This window comes from Molossus molossus, unplaced genomic scaffold (genome assembly GCF_014108415.1).
Source record: "Molossus molossus isolate mMolMol1 unplaced genomic scaffold, mMolMol1.p scaffold_m16_p_10, whole genome shotgun sequence".
NCBI classification, from domain to species: Eukaryota; Metazoa; Chordata; class Mammalia; order Chiroptera; family Molossidae; genus Molossus; species Molossus molossus.
Window position 1 is genome coordinate 41126983 of NW_023425345.1, and position 22386 is coordinate 41149368.

Below are 22386 nucleotides of genomic sequence, written 5' to 3' on the forward strand. Positions count from 1 at the left end.
CCTCTCCTCAATTAGGTCTCACTTAAATTAGTGTAGGCTTTGATTTAAAAATCTTAATGATAATCTTATTTAATCTTTAAAAAAATATTAATGAGAAAATAGATGCATGCAAATTGAGATTTCACAGCCTCCCTGGGTAAAACTTTAGAAACAGAATTTGAATTTAATTATGCATATTTAGTTACTTTAATCTTAATCTAGATTAGACTGGCTTTTATTGTTAAACATTCAAAGACCTCACATGAACATAGTTGTATTTGTATTTTGTTAAATTGATAGAGTACATACTCATAGGTGAGAATATAACCTTTCAATAACTAGCTACGTGGCATCCCCACAACTACCATTGCCCCCACATAATTCTGTTCCATTGGTTGAATTATTTACCCTAATAGGGAAGATCAGAGAGTTCCCAAATTATGACACTTTGATTTTAAGTTAAAGCCTTAGCCTCAGGCTCACTTTAATTGCATGGCAGTCAATCAAAATGCTTTACTCTGAAAACGTTATTAAAGAATAAATAAGAAAGTTAAAAAAAAAACCTTTTAATTTGGAAAAAATCCTAATGTTACAGAAAAAGTACAAGAATGACAATGGCACAAAGAACACCCACATACCACTCACTCAGATTTACCCATTATTAACATTCTATCCCATTTGCTTTTGTCATTTACTCTCCCTTTGTATACAATCTGTATAATATTTTTGAAACATTTGATACTATGATGCATATATTATGGCCCTTTAATCTTAAATTCTTCAGTGTGTATTTCCTAAGAATAAGACCTTTTATATCTCCAGTGTAGTTTTCACAGTTATCAACAGTGCAGGCTCTTATTTAGCCCCAGTACTGTTCTCAAATGCACAGTGTAGTTTTCACCTTCAATAAATTTAACACTGACATATTACTTTTACCAAACCTACTGAATATATGCCAATACTGTCAATTAACCCATTATAACCTCTATAGCACTTTTTCCCCCTTCCAATCTAGGATCCAACATAGGAAAAGATATCATATTTAGTTATATCTCCTTACTTTTCTTTAATCTGTAAATTTTTTTCAATTTCCTCTGGTTTTCATGACCTTGGCATTTTAAAAATAGTCTTTTAAAACAATGAAGTGTTTCTCATTTTGCGTTTGCCTGATGTTTCTTTTTTAATATATTTAGATTATGTATTCCAGGCCAGAAGAGTACATAGATGATATATCCTTCTCAGAGTATCGCATCTGGAGGTGCACCTTGACCATCTGACCCTCATTGGTAATGTCAGTTTTGATTACCCAGTCAGGGTGTTGTCCAATGTCTATTATATAGTTGCTGTTTTTCCCTTGTAATTTAATAAGCCAGTTGTGGGATATCTAAGACCATGCATACACCTTGCTTGCTCTTCAGCAAAATTATCCCTCAGATTTATTTTTTACATGACTACATATTTATGCATTTTATTTAAGACCGAGGGTATTCAGTGATATGCTGTATTTATAAATTACTCGGATGAGTTCCTTCTTTCTCCCCCAAACCCCTTTCATTGTAGTTATAGTATTTATCTGAAACACAATAGGTATAAAAATTCTGGAGTCACTTTAAGTTACAAACATAATCTTAATTCAATTAATCTTAATATTTCAGACTTCTAACCTTATTCAACAGTAAAACTTTTCATACTTGCCCTAACCTGGACTCTCTTGTAGGTTGGCATCCTCCCTTAGGAGAAGAGGGTACAGGGATCTTTATTTATCAGTTAGCACCATTCCTACTTTTACAGACCCTTCGGGAGGTGAAGAGGGTGTTGAAGAACTAGAGACAAAGAGTCCTGGCTGGGTGGCTAAGTTGATTAGAGCATCATCCTATATACCAAAAAGGTTGCGAGATCGATTACTGGTAAAGGCACAGAGGTGGTTTGTGGGTTCCATCCCCACTCTGGGCGCGTTCGGAAGGCCACCGATGGATGTCTCTCTCCCTTCTTAGCTTACCAGTACTATTGTAATGTGAATTTGCTTTCCTTGGACTTGGTTGTGCCTAAAATGTACTCTGTCTGGGCCATCTGCATGTGTGTACTGCAGAGTCCCTCCACCAATTGCTGGCCGTCTGTTACTTGCAGTTACTTTTATAAAGGCAAACATACTCTTCTAAGCAGTCATTTCCTTAACCTTCACAGGGTTTTTCTGAGGTGGAGATCAGATTTTACCTTTAAGCTGGTGATTGTGCCTTTAGAAGTGTACAGTAAGTCTCTCTCTGTCTCTGCAAAAAATTGGCTTATGCTATTCTGAGGACTGGCAAGGCAAGTCTGCAATCCATAGGGCAGGCCTGCAGGACGGGCAAGCCTGAAACTCTTGCTGTGGTCTACAAGAGGAATTTCTTCTTTCTTAGAGAAACCTCGGTTTGCTCTTCAGGTCTTCCAACTGATTAGATGATCAAGGACAATCTCTTTCATTTAAAAGTTATTTGATGGCAGATGTCAATCACAGGTACAAAATGCTTTCACAGCAACACCAGGTTTAATGTTTGGATGGCAGGGGACTACAGTCTAGCCAAATTAACACATTAATGAACATATTAGTTATATACCAATCACAGGTAGGTATTTCAAAACATGCCTACTACACCAGCTACATAAGAAAGTGCAAGTTCATGAGAAGAAAGAATGTCGAGTCTGGTTTTGAACATGCAGAGTTTACTGTCCCTGAGTCACTGACATATTTTTTTGTGCTTTTGTACAAAGGGCTTGTTGCAGGTAATTTCTGAGGCTTATTTCAGTTATACAATAATTTCTATTATTATTAGGTGCAAAGGCAACAGAGATGACTAACAAAAGGTCATTGTCATTGCAAAGAGAATAATCTCGCAGAATCGACAGTTTTCCCTATTTACTACCTGTCTCAAAAAATACAGTAGAATAAATTAATTTTGGCACAGAAACAAGGCATTAATGTAGCCACTTTCTCAGCACACTATAGACCATACACTAGTTTAGATGCTACAGATGCAGAGTGGAATGTGATTCAGTCCTGGACAGAGGAACATGACTATATTCAATGATTTTAAGCAAATCAGTCATTTCAGTACAATATGATAACACTTTGATAGGAATGTGCAGAGCACTGAGGAGTGGCATCTACATTAGGATTCGGGAAAGTCTTCCTGGAAGACCTATGTTTGGAACTAAAACTGAAGGTCGGGATTTAGATAGTCTGAGAAGGTGGCCACAGGGAGGGGCAGCTGCTGGGAATTGTGGGTCAAAGAAACCGGGACATGGCCTCTGCCATAGGCTGGTAAGGTGAACAGAAAAATTGCCACAAATTTGATCACCTATTACTTTCTTGAAAAGTGCTTTAGGTTTGCAGGGAAAGAAGTTAATGAATTTGGGGGTAATGAGGGAAGTCATGTGTCTTTATCAAAGGCTGAGAGAGGAGAAGAAATTCTAGGTGCATGACGGAGGGGAGGGGAGTTGGGGATAGGCATAAAGGAGAATGGGGCATTCCAGGCAGAAAGTGAAAACATAGCAGGTTTTGGGGTGAGGAAGAGGGTGGATAATTAGTTACTTTTGAGTATGTTGTATCTCTCTACATATTCATACAGTAGCGAGAAATAGCCTGGTTACATACAAACTAGTGCAAAATCAAAGCTCATGTATTACTTAGCTATTAGTTTAAGGTAATCATATTAGACAGAAAAGTTCTAAAGTGATTGATGATTTTGCCCTAGATTTATTCCTTTGGTCTCAAACAAAAATATATTAAGATCCCTTTGTCAACATTGACAAAATTATTCTGTTTTCCCCCACTGTTTTGGTTCCTTCATCTTTCAGAGTTTTTTGGTTGTATTAATGTTCCCTTTGATAACAATCATGTTTCATTTCTTCAGCATACATAGCTTTTCAAATTGTTGCTTGACCCGAGCAGGTCCAGTAATTCTCAGTTACTCTTGCCATTTTAAACAACAATTGGAGGGAGGGCTTTTGCATTCTGCAACAACCACATATTATTGAATCTGTCTTTGAGAATGACATTTGGTTATTTATATAAATCTTAAGTTGTCCAAGGGCCTTTTGAATAAGAAAAACTTTATGTGTTCAGAACATATTGCCATCTCTTTCCATTTACAGAGCTGTGAACCATCATCAACTAGCACAGTCTCAGAACATGGCCATAAAATAAATTAGAGATTTATGTGGTTGAAGGGCTACATTGTATTCTCTCTCTTTCCACTACATTGTACCCCCCCCCCCCCCCGCCACAGACGCAGTGGATTTATCCAGTGAAGTAATGGAGAACTCCAGAGAAATGTTAGTACATGGCTTTTGCCTTAGTTTCTGCCTATGCACTTCCTGCCCTATGTGTTGAAATAATGTATGTGAATGCCCTTAGTGTATTCTAATGCATCATATTAATGTGAAACTATACTTTGCATTATACTGAAAAAATACTTCAGGACTTGAGTATAATGAATCTGGATTGGTTGGAAGCCTCTTTTGCAATATAAACATATTTGCCCAAATTTAACGTTAACAAAAATTTCACTGTAACTTCTTTTTTTCTTCACTTCAATTTTTCCTCCCTTCCTCCCTCCCTTCCCATTTTATTAGTTCAATGACACCATCTCTCCCCTTCCTCTTACAATGACTATTATTATTTTATTTTAAGAATGTACTTGATACACATAACCAGTTCATATGAAAATAGATCGACAGACGTTGGCAGATCAAAAGCTTTTAAAAAATTATCCAACATACAATATCGAACTATTGAGGTGTTGCTCTCAGTGAAACAGGGAATCAACAGACCACAACAAAATACACACATAAAATAAATAGCATTCTCTTTTCCAGTAATTTCCAGGAAAGTTCATACAGCTTTTGCAGTAGGAACAAATAATCCTTGACCCTGTGTACCAGGTTGGTGGACACTGGCTTGGGCTCCCAGGTACAATGTCTATTTAACATCTGTTGCATACAAGGCTAAACTCTTGATAGTATGAAAGTTGTAAAGATAAAAAATACTAAAACGAATTAATCACTTTTGATTACTTATTATATACTGGCACTCTTCCATGGCTTTTACATGTATTAACTTATTTAATCTTCACAATAGATGTATGAAGTAAATACTGTTACCGCTTCTATTTTACAGGCGAGGAAACTGAGTCTTAAGGAAGTCCAATAATTGCCCATAGCCACATGGGAATTAAGAAGCAGAAGATTTAAACCCATATTATTTTTTAAATTTATTTTTATTTTTTAGAAAGGAAGGGAGAGCTAGAAACATAGATGTGAGAGAGAAATATTGATCGGCTGCCTCCTGCATGCCCCTCCTGGGGATCGAGCCTGCAACCGGGTCACATGCCCAGACCTGGAATCCAACCAGGACCTCTCAGTCGATGGGACAACGCGCAATCCACTGAGCCACACCAGACAGGCAAACCCATATTCTTAATCATATCCTCACTGGGTTTCACCTAATAAAACCCAGTAGGAAAAGTGAGAGGCACAAAAATAAATGAAAACTAAGATAGAATAGAGTAAGTGCCTTAGATATTCATTTGAAGTGCTACTGGAGCCCCGAGGAAGGAAAAAGCTGGGGGTGGGGGGTGAGGGCAGTCTTCATGGACCTTGAGCATTAGGAGCATTTCTTGAGAGAAAGGTAGAGGGAATATTTCAGCAGGAGAGAATGGTTTGAATTATTTCATCTGCATGTGTCACTGAGTACATAAAGTGGAACCGTCATAATAAAACTTGGACAGCGAGTCTGAGCCATGTTATGTGAGGTTTTAAATGCAGACAGAGAAGTCGACATTTAACAGGTCAGCCAGAAGGAAAGCATCTAAAGGTTTTGAGCAGGATGGTGACATGATCAATGCAGTGATTTGTAAAAAACATATATTAACATTCTGTAGACTGGAAAAGCCTAGAAGACTTCAGAGTCTGAGAGATTAGTTAAAAGTTTGGTGAAAGAGACTAAAGGCTTGACTTCAAGTATTGGTTTGGGAATGGAAAGAGGAGAAATATTGGATAGAATAAGAGGCCCTATAGATGCATATTAGGACTTGGTAACTGAAGGAATTGTTAGTGAGGTCTCCATGGTTTCCAAGAGGACACTGGAGCTCTGGGAGAATGGGGACTGCATGGGAAGCAGCAGAGGAAGCAGGTCTCCGGGGAGCAGAATGGAGATGCATTTATGCTTCCCTTTAGAAGCATCCAAGGGGATGTTCTACTCTTAATTAGAAATAAACGTGTAAAGTCAAGGACAGGGACTTAAGAGGCCCTCAGTGCTTGGCCCGGATTGTTTTCCATTTCTTCTCTTTCCCCTTTCACATTTGGCCTGCCTGCCATTTGGAAAGATTCCCAACACCAGCACAAATGCTCACCATTTATCTCTTCCTTCCAATTTCTCTCCATTGTTATAATCAATTTCATGGAATTATACATCTTAGTTGTTTATGCCTGCATGGTGCTGAACCCTTGCTAATATGCATTGTTGCTGACTTTTAACAAAAAAAACTAAAGCAAAACCAGAGCAAAATAGAACAAATAAATGTACAGTCTGTAAGCTGGAGAAACAGTGAAGCCATGCAGAAATAAACCTCAGAGCAAGCAAGCTGCCTGCTTCTTTCCATGGATTTGATCTCATCTCTGCCAATGAACCCCCAAGAGGAGGTCTTTTAGGATTACTTACATGGTCTGTGGTCAACAGATTAGATTGGATAAGATAAAACTTTTGAGTAAGGGAGAGCAGAAAAGTTTGGTTTTCTAGACTGGGCAAACAGTTTACTAACTGTGTGAAGAAAGGCCACAGTGAGTTAGTCAAACATTGTTTTGCAAGTTATATTACAAAATGCAAGATCAGGATGCTTACTAATAGCTCTATTGTATTATATTCTCTAATCTCATTAGTTGCCAGCTAATGGCATTAATAGAAGGAAAAGGTTTTTTTCTTTTCTTTTTTAATTCTCTCAGTCAATCTTTAGTTAGCTTATGAGTTTTTTAGTAAGTAAATGACTTCCTGGCAAATGTTTTGTTGAAAATCATAATTAGCAAACAGATTTACGATCGAGTCATTTTCTTTTTTTTTTTTAAACAGAAAAACAAGTGTTTAATTCTTTAAGTAATCAATGCAATGGACCAAAAATGTCCTTGGGTATTGAATGCTTGTCTGATCTCCATCTACCCAGCCTCACTTTCTTTTTTTTTATGAATTTTTATTTATTTTTTTGTTACAGATATTTTACCTTTTTACCCCATTGGCACCCCCCACCCCACCCCCTCCACCCTGTCCCCGGCTTAGTTGTCCATGTCCATTGGTCATGCATACATGCATATAAGTTCTGTGGTTTATCTCTTCCCACCCCCCACCCCCCATCCCCTCTTCTGAGGGATGTCAGTCTGTGCCCTACTTCCATGTGTCTGGGTCTACTGTATTCCTCAGACTGTTATGTTCATTATATTCCGTATATAAGTGAGATCATGTGGTATTTGTCTTTTTCTGCTTGGCTTCTTTCACTTAGGATAATACTTTCCAGGTCCCTCCATGTCGTCTCAAAGGATAAGAGATCTTTCTTTCTTACTGCTGCATAGTACTCCATTGTGTATATGTACCACAGCTTTTTGATCCATTCGTCTACTGGTGGACACTTGGGCTGTTTCCAGATCTTAGCTATTGTAAATAGTGCTGCTATGAACATGGGGGTACATATATTCTTCCTGATTGGTGTTTCAGGCTTCTTAGGGTATATTCCCAGCAGTGGGATCACTGGGTCAAATGGAAGTTCAATTTTTAATTTTTTGAGGTAGCACCATATTGTTTTCCATAGCGGCTGCACCAGTCTGCATTCCCACCAGCAGTGTATTAGAGTTCCCTTTTCTCCACACCCTCGCCAACACTTGTTGTTTGATGATTTGTTGATGGCGGCCATTCTGACAGGTGTGAGGTGATACCTCATTGTTGTTTTAATTTGCATCTCTCGGATGATTAGTGATGTTGAGCATTTCTTCATATGTCTCTTGGCCATTTGTATGTCCTGTTTGGAGAGGTGTCTATTCAGCTCCTCTGCCCATTTTTTAATTGGGTTCTTTGTCTTCCTTTTGTGGAGTTGTGTGAGCTCTCTGTATATATTGGAAATTAACCCCTTATCTGATACATCATTGGCAATGATGTTCTCCCATACAGTGGGTTGCCTTTCCATTTTGATGATCGTTTCTTTTGCTGTGCAGAAGCTTTTTAGTTTGATGTAGTCCCATGTGTTCATTTTCTCCTTTATTTCTGTTGCCTTAGGTGATGTATCAGTGAAAATTCTGCTCCGTATGATGTCCGAAATTTTGTTGCCTACATTTTCTTCTAGAATTTTTATGGATTCACGGGTCACATTTAAGTCTTTTATCCATTTTGAGTTTATTTTTGTGTATGGTGTAAGTTGATGGTCGAGTTTCATTTTTTTGCATGTAGCTGTCCAATTTTCCCAACATCATTTATTAAAGAGGCTGTCTTTACTCCACTGTATGCTCTTGCCACCTTTGTCAAATATTAATTGAGCGTATTGCCTTGGGTCCATTTCTGGGTTTTCAGTTCTGTTCCACTGGTCTATATGCCTGTTCTTGTGCCAGTACCAGGCTGTTTTGGTTACAGTCGCTTTGTAGTATAACCTGATATCTGGTAATGTGATCCCTCCAACTTTGTTCTTCTTTTTCAAGATTGCTGTGGCTATTCGGGGTCTTTTTTGGTTCCATATGAACTTTTGAAGTATTTGTTCTAGTTCTATGAAATATGTCGTTGGTATTTTGATGGGGATTGCATTGAATCTATAGATTGCTTTGGGTAGTATGGACATTTTAATTATGTTAATTCTTCCAATCCATGAACAGGGTATGTTCTTCCACTTTTTTATATCTTCCTCTATTTCTTTTTTCAATGACCTGTAGTTTTCTGCAAATAGGTCCTTTACTTCTTTGGTTAAGTTTATTCCTAGGTATCGTAATTTTTTTGGAGCGATGGTAAATGGGATTGTTTTTTCAGTTTCTCTTTCTGTGAGTTCATCATTGATGTACAAGAATGCCGTCGATTTCTTGACGTTAATTTTGTATCCTGCTACTTTGCCAAATTCATTTATTAAGTCTAATAGATTTTTGATGGAGTCTTTAGGGTTTTCTATGTACAATATCATGTCATCTGCAAATAATGACAGTTTCACTTCCTCCTTTCCAATTTGGATCCCTTTTATTTTTTCTTCATGTCTGATTGCTGTGGCTAAGACTTCCAGTACAATGTTAAACAAGAGTGGCGAAAGTGGACATCCCTGTCTTGTTCCTGTTCTTAATGGAAATGTTTTTAGTTTCTGTCCATTGAGTATGATGTTGGCTGTAGGTCTTTCATATATGGCCTTTATTATGTCGAGATATGATCCCTCTATTCCTACATTGCTGAGCGTTTTTATCAGAAATGGATGCTGGATTTTGTCGAATGCTTTTTCAGCATCTATTGATATGATCATGTGGTTTTTATTCTTCATTTTGTTTATGTGGTGTATCACGTTTATTGATTTGCGAATATTGTACCAGCCTTGCATCCCTGGAATGAATCCCACTTGGTCATGGTGAATAATTTTTTTGATGTATTTCTGGATCCGATTTGCTAGTATTTTGTTCAGGATTTTGGCATCTATGTTCATCAGGGATATTGGCCTGTAGTTTTCTTTCTTCGTAGTGTCTTTTTCTGGTTTTGGAATTAGAATTATGCTGGCCTCATAGAACGTGTTTGGAAGTCTTCCTTCTTCTTGAATTTTTTGAAATAGTTTGAGGAGAATGGGTGTTAGTTCTTTTTTGAATGTTCGGTAAAACTCCCCCGTGAAACCATCTGGGCCTGGGCTTTTGTTTGCTGGGAGAGTCTTGATTACCTCTTCAATTTCCTTAGTTGTTATTGGTCTGTTCAAGTTTTCTATCTCTTCCGGGAATAGTTTTGGGAGACTGTGTGTTTCTAGAAATTTGTCCATTTCGCTGAGATTGTCGAATTTGTTGCCATATAGTTGTTCATAGTAGTTGTTAACGATCTTTTGTATTTCCGTGGTGTTGGTTGTTACTTCTCCTCTTTCATTTCTGATTTTGTGTATTTGGGTTCTCTCTCTTTGTTTCTTGGTGAGTCTAGCTAAGGGTCCATCAATCTTGTTTATCTTTTCGAAAAACCAGCTCTTTGTTTCATTGATCCTTTGAATTGTTTTTTTGGTCTCTATGTCATTTATTTCTGCTCTGATCTTTACTATTTCCTTCCTTCTACTTGCTCTGGGGTTTTCTTTTTGTTTGCTTTCTAATTCTTTAAGTTGTGAGGTTAGACAGTCAATTCGAAATTTTTCTTGTTTTTTGAGGTAGGCCTGTAGTGCTATGAACTTCCCTCTCAGAACTGCTTTCGCTGCATCCCATAGATTTTGTGTTGTTGTGTGTTCATTTTCATTGGTTTCCAGGAAGTTTTTGATTTCTTCCTTGATCTCCTCGGTGACCCATTCATTGTTTAATAACATGCTATTTAGCCTCCATGTGTTGAAATGTCTTTGCATGTTCTTGTTGCAGTTGATTTCTAGTTTCATGCCATTGTGATCTGAGAAGATGCTTGATATGATTTCAATCTTCTTGAACTTGTAGAGATTTAGTTTGTGTCCTATCATGTGGTCTATCTTTGAGAATGTCCCATGTGCACTTGAGAAGAATGTGTATTCTGTAGTTTTGGGGTGTAATTCTCTGTAGATATCTATTAAATCCATTTGGTCTAGTGCTTCATTTAGAGTCTCTGTTTCCTTGCTAATTTTTTGCCTAGAGGATCTATCCAGTGCTGTCAACGGGGTGTTGAAGTCCCCAGCTATGATTGTATTGTTGTCGATTTCTCCTTGGAAGTCCTCCAGAAGATTTTTAATATATTTTGGTGCTCCTATATTGGGTGCATATATGTTTATCAAGGTTATATCTTCCTGTTGGATAGATCCTTTCAATATTATGTAGTGGCCGTCTTTGTCTCTAGTTATGGTCTTCATTTTGAAATCTATTTTATCAGATATGAGAATTGCTACCCCAGCTTTTTTTTGCTTTCCATTTGCTTGGAAAATTTTTTTCCATCCCTTCACTTTCAACCTATGTGAGTCTTTTGTTGAGAGATGGGTCTCTTGTAAACAACATATAGATGAGTCATGCTTTCTTATCCAATCAGCTACTCTGTGTCTCTTTATGGGAGCATTCAGTCCATTTACGTTTAAGGTGATTATTGATATGTACTTATTTATTGCCATTTTTGTTTAGTGTGGTTCTATTTTTGTTCCCATTTCTACTGCTAATTACAGCAGTCCTTTTAACATTTCTTGCAGTGCTGGTTTGGTGCTAATGTATTCCCTTAGCTTTTTTTTGTCTGGGAAGCTCTTTATTTGATCTTCTATTTTGAATGATAGCCTTGCTGGGTAGAGTAGTCTTGGATTCAGATTCTTGTTTTTCATGACTTTGATTACTTCATGCCATTCCCTTCTGGCCTGTAGTGTTTCTTGTGAGAAGTCAGCTGAGAGCCTTATGGGGTTCCCTTTGTAGGTAACCTGTTGCTTATCTCTTGCTGCTTTTAGGATTCTCTCTTTGTCTTTAATTTGTGGCATTTTAATTACTATGTGTCTTGGTGTGGGCCTGTTTGGGTTCTTCTTACTTGGGACTCTCTGTGCTTCTTGAACTTGAATGCCTTCTTCCTTCACCAAATTAGGGAAGTTTTCTCTCACTATTTTTTTGAATATATTCTCTATCCCTTGCTCCTTTTCTTCTTCTTCGGGGACTCCTATGATGCGAATATTATTACGTTTCCAGTTGTCCCATAGTTCTCTTAAGCTGTCTTCCTGTTTTTTAATAGTTTTTTCCTTTTGTTTTTCTGATTGGTTGATTTTTTCTACCCTGTCTTCTAATTCGCTGATCCGGTCCTCAGCTTCCCCTACTCTGCTTTTTAAACCTTCCAATGTGTTTTTCATTTCGGATATGTCATTTTTTATCTCTTCTTGTTGGTTTTTAATTTCCATTTGGCTTATTTTCAGTGTCTCTATGTCCTTACTCATGCTGTTCAGCTTCCTCAAGATCATGGCTCTGAATTCTAGCTCTGTTAACATGCCTAATTGCTCCACATTGATCTCATCTTCGGTGGAGGTGGTTTGCTCTTTCATTTGGCTTCTGTTTCTGTGTTTCACCATTTTAGCTATCACTCTGGGCTTTGGAGCCTGTCAAGTTCTCCCTGTGGGTGTTGGTGTTCTGCTGTTTGTGGCTCCCTCTCCTGTGTTTAGATGAGCGAGGGAGGACCCGCGTTGAACACCACTGTCAAGTCTTACTTTCCTGGTTAAAGTTGCCAGCCCAGGAAACGTACTGTTATCCTCTAGCTTTTTGCCTGGAAGCTAGCAGTCTAGGTTAATTGATGAGTTTTGGGTTGTCAGTTGATTGAAAAACTCCCTCTGGTGCTCAGCCAAGGGGCTTTCACGAGGGTGGGGCAGATGCTGGTCCTTAGTGAGCCTCAATTAACACTTCAATGGCCCACAGGGTGGGGTTGGATCTCCGAGGGAGGGGCTGCTGCCTCTCTCAGAGCTCTGGGAAGAAGCAATGTGGCCACCGTCCTGAGTGGCTGCACTCAGCCAAAGCTCCGAGAGCCCTCCAAACCCCGAGTGTCCCGACACAGTTCCAGTCCAGTCTGCCCTCCCTCTGCCGGAGCCCAAGGTGAGTGGCTGTGGCTGTTTTAGCCTCAGTCCCGGCTGCGCTGTGGGGCCGCCTGGGAGTGTGACCCGCGGGCGCCGCTTATAGCTAAGGCTGCTGCCGAGCTGCCGACCGTGCGCTCCCAGCCCCGTCTCGCGCCTTCGCAAGCCTACCGGGATGGAGTCAGTGTCCCTCGTTGTATGGTCCTCGCAAGCTGCTTTTCTGTTGGTTTTTCCCGTCGATTTGTCTGTGTTATAGTTGTAATTCCAGTTTGGTTCTGGGAGACGGTCTGTGTAGCTCCGTTCACTCCGCTGCCATTTTTCGGTTCCCCGAGTCATTTTCTTAATTAATGGGATTCATTTCTATATCAGTTTTGAGATGTCACCAATCATTTTGTTTGTTTTTTCCCAGATGTGCTGTAGTTAAAGCTAAGTCTGTTGGCCCCACACTTGTCTCTGATGCCAACCAACTGCCTGTTTACCATTTTCTCCTGTCCTGCCACCATCCCAGCCCATCTCTCATCTTCTCTTATTTGTGCGCCCTTATAGCAAGTGTCTCTGCCAGTCACGTGACCAATGTGAATTCACTGCTGTCACCCTCTGTAGACTATTAATTCCTCAGGCATGAGGACTCTGTCTTTAGACATATCCCTTTTCTCCCCCTAATAATGCTTTTGTTTTCCAAGTTTAGGGCAGGCCTCCCTGACCTCTTTTTTCCTCTAGTTGGGTTAGGTATACACTCTCCCAGAACCTTATGCTTATGAATTTTAGCACTCATTATATTATATAATGAATTTTAGCATATATTATATAATTGTTTACAGCAAACAATTGGTTCTTCAATAAAGGTCAGTGGAATGGGGACCAAAAAAAGGGAACCACAAGGAACCATTTATTTGTATTTGTTAAACAATGTATGTTTTGGAAAACAGACTTAGATATTGCTATTGATATAGTTATAAATTAAGTTTATTTTCAGCCTTTTCTCAACTCCCCTTTCTGAGGTTTCTTTCTACAGTACCAGTTCACCTCCTTGGGTATGCAATGGCCTTGGGCTCAAAGCATCCATTTCTTCCTGGTCTGTACACTGTTGAAGTTTATACTGGAACAGAGGTCATTATTTAGGGGTCGTATGTAATAGGATATTTATCTTTTAGCTGCAATTTGAGCTCCCCAGTCACTCTGGGTTAGAGGTCAGCCTATGTTAATGTCTGGCTCATGGAAAGGGAACCCAGGTTCCTTTCCAGGCTCATCACTTGCATTTTCCTCTGCGCGCTCTATGCTCTGGCCTCACTGGCTTTCGCTTACTTTTGGGTGTCAGCCAGCCTTCTCTGGCCCGAGAATATGCTCTTCCAGGATATGCCATCTTCCTCCTCGTTACCTAGCTAATTTCTACTCATCCTCAAGTCCTCCACTCAAACACCACTTTCTCCTGAAAGATTTCTCTAAAATCTTCTAGGTTAGATTAAATTTTCTCCCCCGATGTGCTGCCATAGCATGTTGCTCCTCCTGTCCTAATCCTGGGTAGCAGAGGCATAGGCAGCTTAGCATATTAAGAATTGAACTTGAGACAGATTACCCAGGTGCAAATACCAGTTTTGCTTATCACTAGCTGTGTGAACGTGGACAAATTTTATTTAATTTCTCTATGCCTTCGTTTTCTCATCTGTAAGATGGAAATGATAATAGTGCTTATCACATATGGGTTTTATGAGGATTAAATTAGTTAAAATACTTAAAGGATTTAGAATGTGCTTGGCATATAACATATAATACATATAAATAAAATATATTACTTTAAATATATATAGTATAAATAAAAGCATTATTTTAATGTATGATTATATATAAAGTATGTTATGTGATATGTATATATACATATATTTACATTTATTGTTTTTAGAATTATCTTTTTCCCATAGGAAATACTTTTTTTTTAATGATAAAAGTTCAAGGACTGTGACTATTTTTCTCACTATTATATATCTAAAAATGTGCACAGAACAGATAAGTAAATGAGTTGCACAATTGCTAGAATGCAAATTCCAATCCTGGCAGGACTCAAGCATAGAGAGGGAGGTAGAACTTCTTTGAGCTTTGGCAGCTGTGAAGGTAGCCGACCTGAATGGGCATCCTTCTTAGGAGTACTCACCTATAGCAGCAGAAGATAAAAGCAGACTCCTGCTCAGCTGCAAGTCAACGGTGGCCACATAAATGCCATCTCTGGCAGTGGTGACAACAGCTTCCTGTAATTCCTTGTTTCTGTAGAATATGCTTATTCCCTCCCTGGCCACCTACCCCATCCCATTTTTGTTCTTATAGTCCTCAAAATTTTTTTACCCCTCTGACTTGTGGGAAGCCTACCACCTTGCATCGAAATACCTAGCATGGTGTCGACTTTTTCTAGCTGAACCTTGACCAACACTTTATTACAGGAAGTTACATACAGGTTACCTAGAATTTTTAAAAGCAGCCAGATTAATGTGTTATATTCCTTCCCAAGGAAGAAATTATATGTTCTTTTCCTATATATTCATGCTTGGGTAACTTTATTTATTCAAGAGGCGGCCAATCGATGTTCTCTCTCATTGGTGTTTCTAACTCTCTCCCTTTCCTTCTTTTCTCTCTAAAATCAATAAGAGAAGCACTTTTTTAAAAAGGCACCCACAGCAGACACTATTCTGTTATAATGTAATATCCAGTGTTTTGGTTGTGTGCACTGGTCAGAGTGTTCTGGATTATATCATAAACATCACACCCAATAGAGCTTTATCAATTATCCCATACAATTATAAGATCACTGTGACGTTCACTTAGGTGGAGACAATCTATGTATCTATGTAATAGAAGGTATTTCTCTCTCCTTTTCTGTTTTTCACATGCGATGCCATACTGCCTAAGCCGATGGGCATATTAGAAACTTTTCTCAGGAAAATTACCAACTTTCTCATACGATGAAATAGCAATATTTTATGGTGGCAATGAACCAGCTTTGTCACTGCATTATTGGAATGGTATTGGGTTTTCAGAAACTGGTAGCTTGCATTACAAGCAATTAATTTAAGTCTATAAATGCATTAGGAAATTTTCTTTCCTTACAAAACTAACACAACTAAATATTGTTACTCCCTTTTTCTGAAAGACAAATTTCCATTAAATCAACCTGAATATCTCCTCTGAGATCTAAAGAAAAAGTCTGCCCCTTCTTTAAAATAGCTAATTTTCATTCTTGTCTCCACTTCTTTCCAGCTTGTTAAGTCTGCTTCTTTCTCTGTGTCTTGCCCTCAAAACTGAAAGATGGCTTCCTCCTATATGTCACCTTCCTGGAAAATGCTATGCATAAATTTCAATACTTTTATATAAGAAAAACAACTACAACGACTCACACTTTAAGAGAGATTATAACCCAGCCCTGGCCTGAAACCGAGGAAACTGAATTATAATCTTACATTTACTCCTTACTACCAATAAGACCTTCACTAAGTAATCTTGCTGGACCTCACTTCCCTCATTTAGAAAAGGCAGGTTTGAACTGGTTTCATCCTAATGTCCCATGGGTTCTACATTTCTATTTGTGTGACTTTACCTTAGTTTTGCCATGAGATACACATGGTAACTCCACAACATCATCAAAGACTCAAGCTCCTTTTAGTTTATCTATCAACATCTTCATAAGTGCAATAATATCCTAGGCAGCATAAAGGAGAAAGTGAAAAGGAAAAGGCAAAGACAGGGGAATACAGATTTTTACCATATCGATGCCCTAAATGTAGTTGGGGTTTTGTTTGTAAGGAATAGTGCAGAATGGACAGGATTGAATAGGCCTACCACACGGGACTAATAATGGTGCCATCTTGTTCTTCAAATATTTATTTATTCAGTGAGCACATCTTTACTGAGGGCCCTCTCCGTGCCTGGCATTCTCTTTAGGTACTGAGGATTTCATGGCAAACAGCAGACGGCACTTTTCTTCCATTGAGCTTAGTAGAAGCCATTGGAATTAGTAGGAGAACTGTACATTAAAAACAAACTCAACAATAAATATACAATTACACCTTAAGATATGTGATCTGATGAAAAAAATTGATTATTATAAGAAGGCAACATATCTATCAAATAAAGGTTAGAGGGTCAGATACCGTCTGAGAGAGTGAGACTTAAATAGGAGTTGGATCCTCAGAATAAAAGACAGGGTGAGTGAGAAAAATCTTCAAAAAGAGGGAAAAGTGTGGCTAAAGGTCTTGCAGCCTAGAGACTCCACAAAGGTCAGTGTGGTTGGAACATGCTGATGGAGGGAAAAGAGTAGCACAAGATGAGGTTGGCCAGGCAGATAGGACCAGAGTACAAAGGGAGAGGAAAATGGAGTAGGGCGTCCCAGACAGAGGGTATTGACTGCATGGGCCAATGTATGGAGGTGTGCACATTCACAGGAGTTGAATATTAGTGGTTCATAAAGGTTGTGACAAGGGGGACCAGAGATGGGTCTGGAAGACATGACCAAGTTACAGGGCATTTTGGGTCATGCTCAGACAATCAGATTTTATCCTAGTTGATGGAAAGTTACTGAAGGGTTGTCATAGAAATGGTGGGTGATTGTGGTGATGGGTGTGTAAGATGCAGGTAGCTGTATGAACGATGGGTTAAATGGGAGGCAGGAGAAACAGAAGAGACTATTCAAAAAGTTTAGGTAAGTCATAAAAAAGGCACAAACTTAGTATCTTTCCACATTTTTGTTTCTAAGCCAAGGGACCATGACAGAATTTACACAACAAAGAGCACGAAGCAGAACATGAGCAGGGTAACAACACCTGCCATTTATTTGAGGCCATCATGAGCTGGGCATGGTTTTAGGCTCTTTCCTTGAATTAATTTAATTAATCAATTCAACAACCTCATTATCTTTCATACTTATATTATTATGCCATTTTACAGAGAAAATAGTGTAAGGGTAATATCCTTAAGCTTTTCTCGTTTAATAGAGGAGGGAGCCAAATGCTCTCTACTCTCTCTTCCTTTGTGTGTCCACTTATAAGATAAGAGACCAGATCTTTTGAATTTTTAAGGCATAGTCCTGAACCTTCTGACTCTTAGAAATGTAAACACATCCCTCTAAATTAATTCCAAGATTAACTTAGAAGTCCCTGACGTAGTATACAGGAGACCATCACAAAGTGAGTGCTCATGTTTCTCAAGGAGATGAAAAAGTTTTATTGTACCCTTTCTACTTTTTTGTACCCAATTGTGTGAAATTCCCTCTAGATGTTATGGATGTTTTTGTACTATCTTTAAATGCATGTAAAATTGTAATGCACACTCACTAATACTCTCCCTCTCATACTCTGTTCTGTAGTTTTAGTATGGGGGAAGATTGCTGTCAAAATTGTTTAATTTTTGCACCAATAGGTACAGAGAAGTGAAGTAACTTGTTTAAAGTCACACAGCTAGTTAGTACTAGAACCAGGAATAAAACAACAACAACTACAACAATAAAAACATTGTGATGCTTAATTTTAGTTGTTAACTGGGCCATAGTACCTAGTTAGTGAGTCAAACTCTGAGTACTTCTGTGAAGGTGTTTTTAGATGCAGTTAACATGTACCATAAGTAATTTAAGTAAAGATTACTCTTAATAATATGGGTGGACTTTCTCCAATGAGTTGAAGGCTGTAGGGGCAAAACGCAAGGTTTCTCAGAGAAGTAATTCAACCTCAAGACTGCAGCATTCTGTTTCTTTATTTATATTTTTCAATTATAGTTCATTTTCAATATTATTCAGCATTAGTTTCAGATGTACAGCAAAGTAGTTATGAAATTATGTACTTTACAGAATGATTCTCTGCTGCTTCAAAATACCCCATACATAGTTATCACAATATTTTTAACTATATTACCTATGCTGTAATCTATATCTCTGTGACTCTTCTATAACCACCAATTTGTACTGTTTAATCCCTTCACCTTTTTTTTTTACCCACAATTCCATCTACTCTGACATCTTTCAGTCTGTTCTCTGTTAGTCTGTTTCTATTTTGTTTGTTTATTTTGCTCATTAGATTCCACAGATAAGTGAAGTCATATGGTATGTCTTTCTCTGTCTGAATTATTTTACTTAGCATAATACCCTCTAGGCCAATCCATGTTGTTGCAAAAGGTAAGATTTCACTCTTTTTTTTTTTTTTTTTATGGCTGAGTAGTATTCTATTGTGCATACGTACCAAAGCTTTTTTATCTATGTATCTATTGATGGGCACTTGGGTTGCTTCCAGATCTTGGCTATTGTAAATATACAGGATTGATTCTTGCCTGAGTTTCCAACCTGTTGGCCTGCTCTAGAGATTTCAGGCTTACCAGCTCCCCAAAATGTATGAACTACTTCTTTAAAATAAATCTATTTTTCACTCTCTCTCTTATCTCTATGTCTGTTTAAACACACACACACACACACACGTGTGTGTGTGTGTGTGTGTGTGTATTACCAATTCTGTTTTTCTGGAGAACTCTAATATAGTCATGTTTCAGGTTCCTATTTTTTTTAATTTTTATATTTTACGTTCCCTTGAGGAAGAAATGAGTGATACATGGGAAAAAATGTACTACTAATAAAACTATACAAATCAAGTAGTGCCTTATAAATATAATTCTTTTAATAAGTACAGTTTAATGAAATATAAATATTTTTTATTAAGAATAACATTTTTTTTTACTAAGAATGTAAATAAAATCTTGGAAAATTAAAAGTCATCGGTGCAAGGAGAAAGAGACATCTCAGTTATCATAAAATCAATACACCAAATTTCACTGTACCTTTCCATATCTTGGTCTCTATGAGTAAAAAAAAAAAGTAATGTTTGGTTTTCTAGGTAATTAATAACTGTAAAATTGAATTCTATCCCAATATTGTAAAGTTTCTGTGTTAGCATTAAAAACCTAGAAAATAAATGAAAACTACTTTTCTTTTTCTTTTTAGTTTATTTTTTTAAATTTAAATTAATTTATTTAGTTTTGTTAGAGATGTTTCTCCTTTCCCCCCCACTGATTCCCCCCTCCCCCTCCTTCCCCGCCCTCTCCCCAGCTTTGTTGTCCATGTCCGTTGTTCATGCACACATGCATATAAGTTCTGTGGTTTATCTCTTCCCACCCCCTCTTCTGGGAATAGTCAGTCTGTACCCCACTTCCACGTCTCTGGGACTACCTCATTCCTCAGACTGTTATGTTCATTATATTCCACAAATAAGTGAGATCATACGATATGTGTCTTTCTCTGTTTGGCTTGTTTCACTTAGGATGATACTTTCCAGGTCCCTCCATGTCATCTCAAAGGATAAGAGATCTTTCTTTCTTACAGCTGCATAGTACTCCATTGTGTATATGTACCACTGCTTTTTTATCCATTCGTCTACTGATGGACATTTGGGCTGTTTCCAAATCTTAGCTATTGTAAATAGTGCTACTACAAACATGGGGGTACATATATTCTTTCTGTTAAAACTACTTTTAATAGCAGAGGGAAACAACTCATCTACTTTTCTGGGATGGGGTGGAGAGGAGTAAGATTTAAAAAAGTAATTGGCTTTTCATGCAATTGTCTTAAATTTTCAAGAAAATATTGGTTTTCAAACCAAAGAATGTTGTTTTGTGGTTTATAAAATGAACTGGTCTTTCATTGTTGAATTTTTCCTTAAACAAATTTCCAGTAGCCCTGTCTTTGACAGAATAACTGATTTATTCTGAAAAGAAATATTTAGACTTGGTTGTTGAGGCTTATGTTACTGGGCTTCTGGACTTTAATATTTTTAGTGCCATAAACTGAATTTTCTATTTTACCAGTGTTGACTCAGTACAGGGTAAGGCAAAAGTAGGCTTAGAGTTATTCATATGGAAAATAATACAATCATTAATAGATCAAAATGAAACAAACTGTTATAGCTATCAGCCTACTTTTGCCCCACCCTGTATAGTCTTTGACTCAAAATCACACACACACACACACACACACACACAACATACACGAGCGCACGCACATGCACGCACACACACATGTACAACTAAATTGTCAATTGTATTTAAAAATTATGAGCTCTGACATTAGAGAACATGAATTCATGTCCTAGATCCATCACTTACTACCTGTGTAATTTTAACATCTCTTGGTATCTCAAGTCTGTTTCCTCTACTGCAATATGGGAATAATGATGGCACATTATGATTAAGAATTAATTAGATTAAGAATACTAAAAGCAAGTTTTCTAAGTTTTTTCTTTCTTTCTTTCTTTCTTTTTTTTTTTGTTCAGAAAGAGTGGGAGGGAGAGAGAGAGAGAGAAATATCTATGTGAAAGGGACAGATCGAGTGGCTGCCTCCTGCACGACCCAACCAGGACCAGGGACAAACTGCAATTGAGGTACGTGTCCTTAGCGGGAACCAAACCTGGGTCTCTCTGGACCACGGGCCGATGCTCTAACCACTGAGCAAAAATAGCCAGGGCTAAAAAAAAGCATTCTCAATAGGAAATGTGCGTTTATGAAAGTCACTGACAATAGCCCTTCAACAATACTGAGCAACTCCCAGGCTCAGAGTACTGGACAATCCCATTACACAGGTCTTTGGAAGAGGCAGACCTTTCTGAGTTGTGGTTGGAGGAAAACATACTGTTTAGTACTGATCAGAGAAGCAATGTTGCTGACTTTGAAGGAGGAGGAAGGGGTCCATGAGTCAAGAAATGTGGGTGGCCTCAAGGAGCTGGAAAGGACAAAGATATGGATCCTTCCCTAGAGCCTCCAAAAAAGGAACACCGCTATGCCAACACCTTGGTTTTAGCCCAGTGAGACCCTTGTTGGACTGGTGACTTTCAGAACTATAAGATAATAAATTCATGTGGTTACAGCAGCAATAAAAACTAGTCTGGCATTTTCCTTGACTTCCAGATGACAATTCTCCAACAGTGTGGGATAGGGTCTGGGGAGATATTTTCCTGAAACTTTGTCTTACATTCTGTAATATTTCACTTCCCCCATCCTTCTAGAGTCAACTTATCCCATTCCTTCCAATGGTAAGACACTCTTCAAAGCAAAGATAATTATAAATAAAAACAATTAAAAACATGTAAAATAGTGAATAGTGACATTTGGGAAAAGCTTGTCAAGTCAGAATTGGGTAGGGAAAGTTATGAAATATAACATAAGTGGCATTTTTAGAGGTAGGTAGGAACTAGATGATATGGGCCTTACAGGACATGATAAGGACCTAAGGTTAAATTTTTAGAGTAATAGCAAATCACTGAAATGTTTTAAACTGGGGATGTCAATGTCAACCATGAAGGTAGTCTAAGACTACCCTAGATAACACCTACTACAGTTTCTTTCTGGCAGAAGACATGAGACTCATGGGTCAGAGACAAATGATTTATTACTCATGAGAGAACAGGTAGCATGAACATCAGCATATCTGTGTCAGTTCCTTTTCCCCTAAGACACATAATGTGAGGGCCCAGATGGATGCCTGTGCATATGGTTTCATCACAGGAAAGCTTAGGAAATCTATGTATTTTACTATGGGTAGTTACCACGTTTGCCCTTTGTTCCTGAAGGGGACTTTATTTGTACTGTACTAGAGAAGCATGCTTGTCCTTTGCTCTCAAAGGAGACATTACCTCTATTTTCCATGATTGTTCAAAAAAACTGTACTTTGCTCTGCATGGCAACATTATCT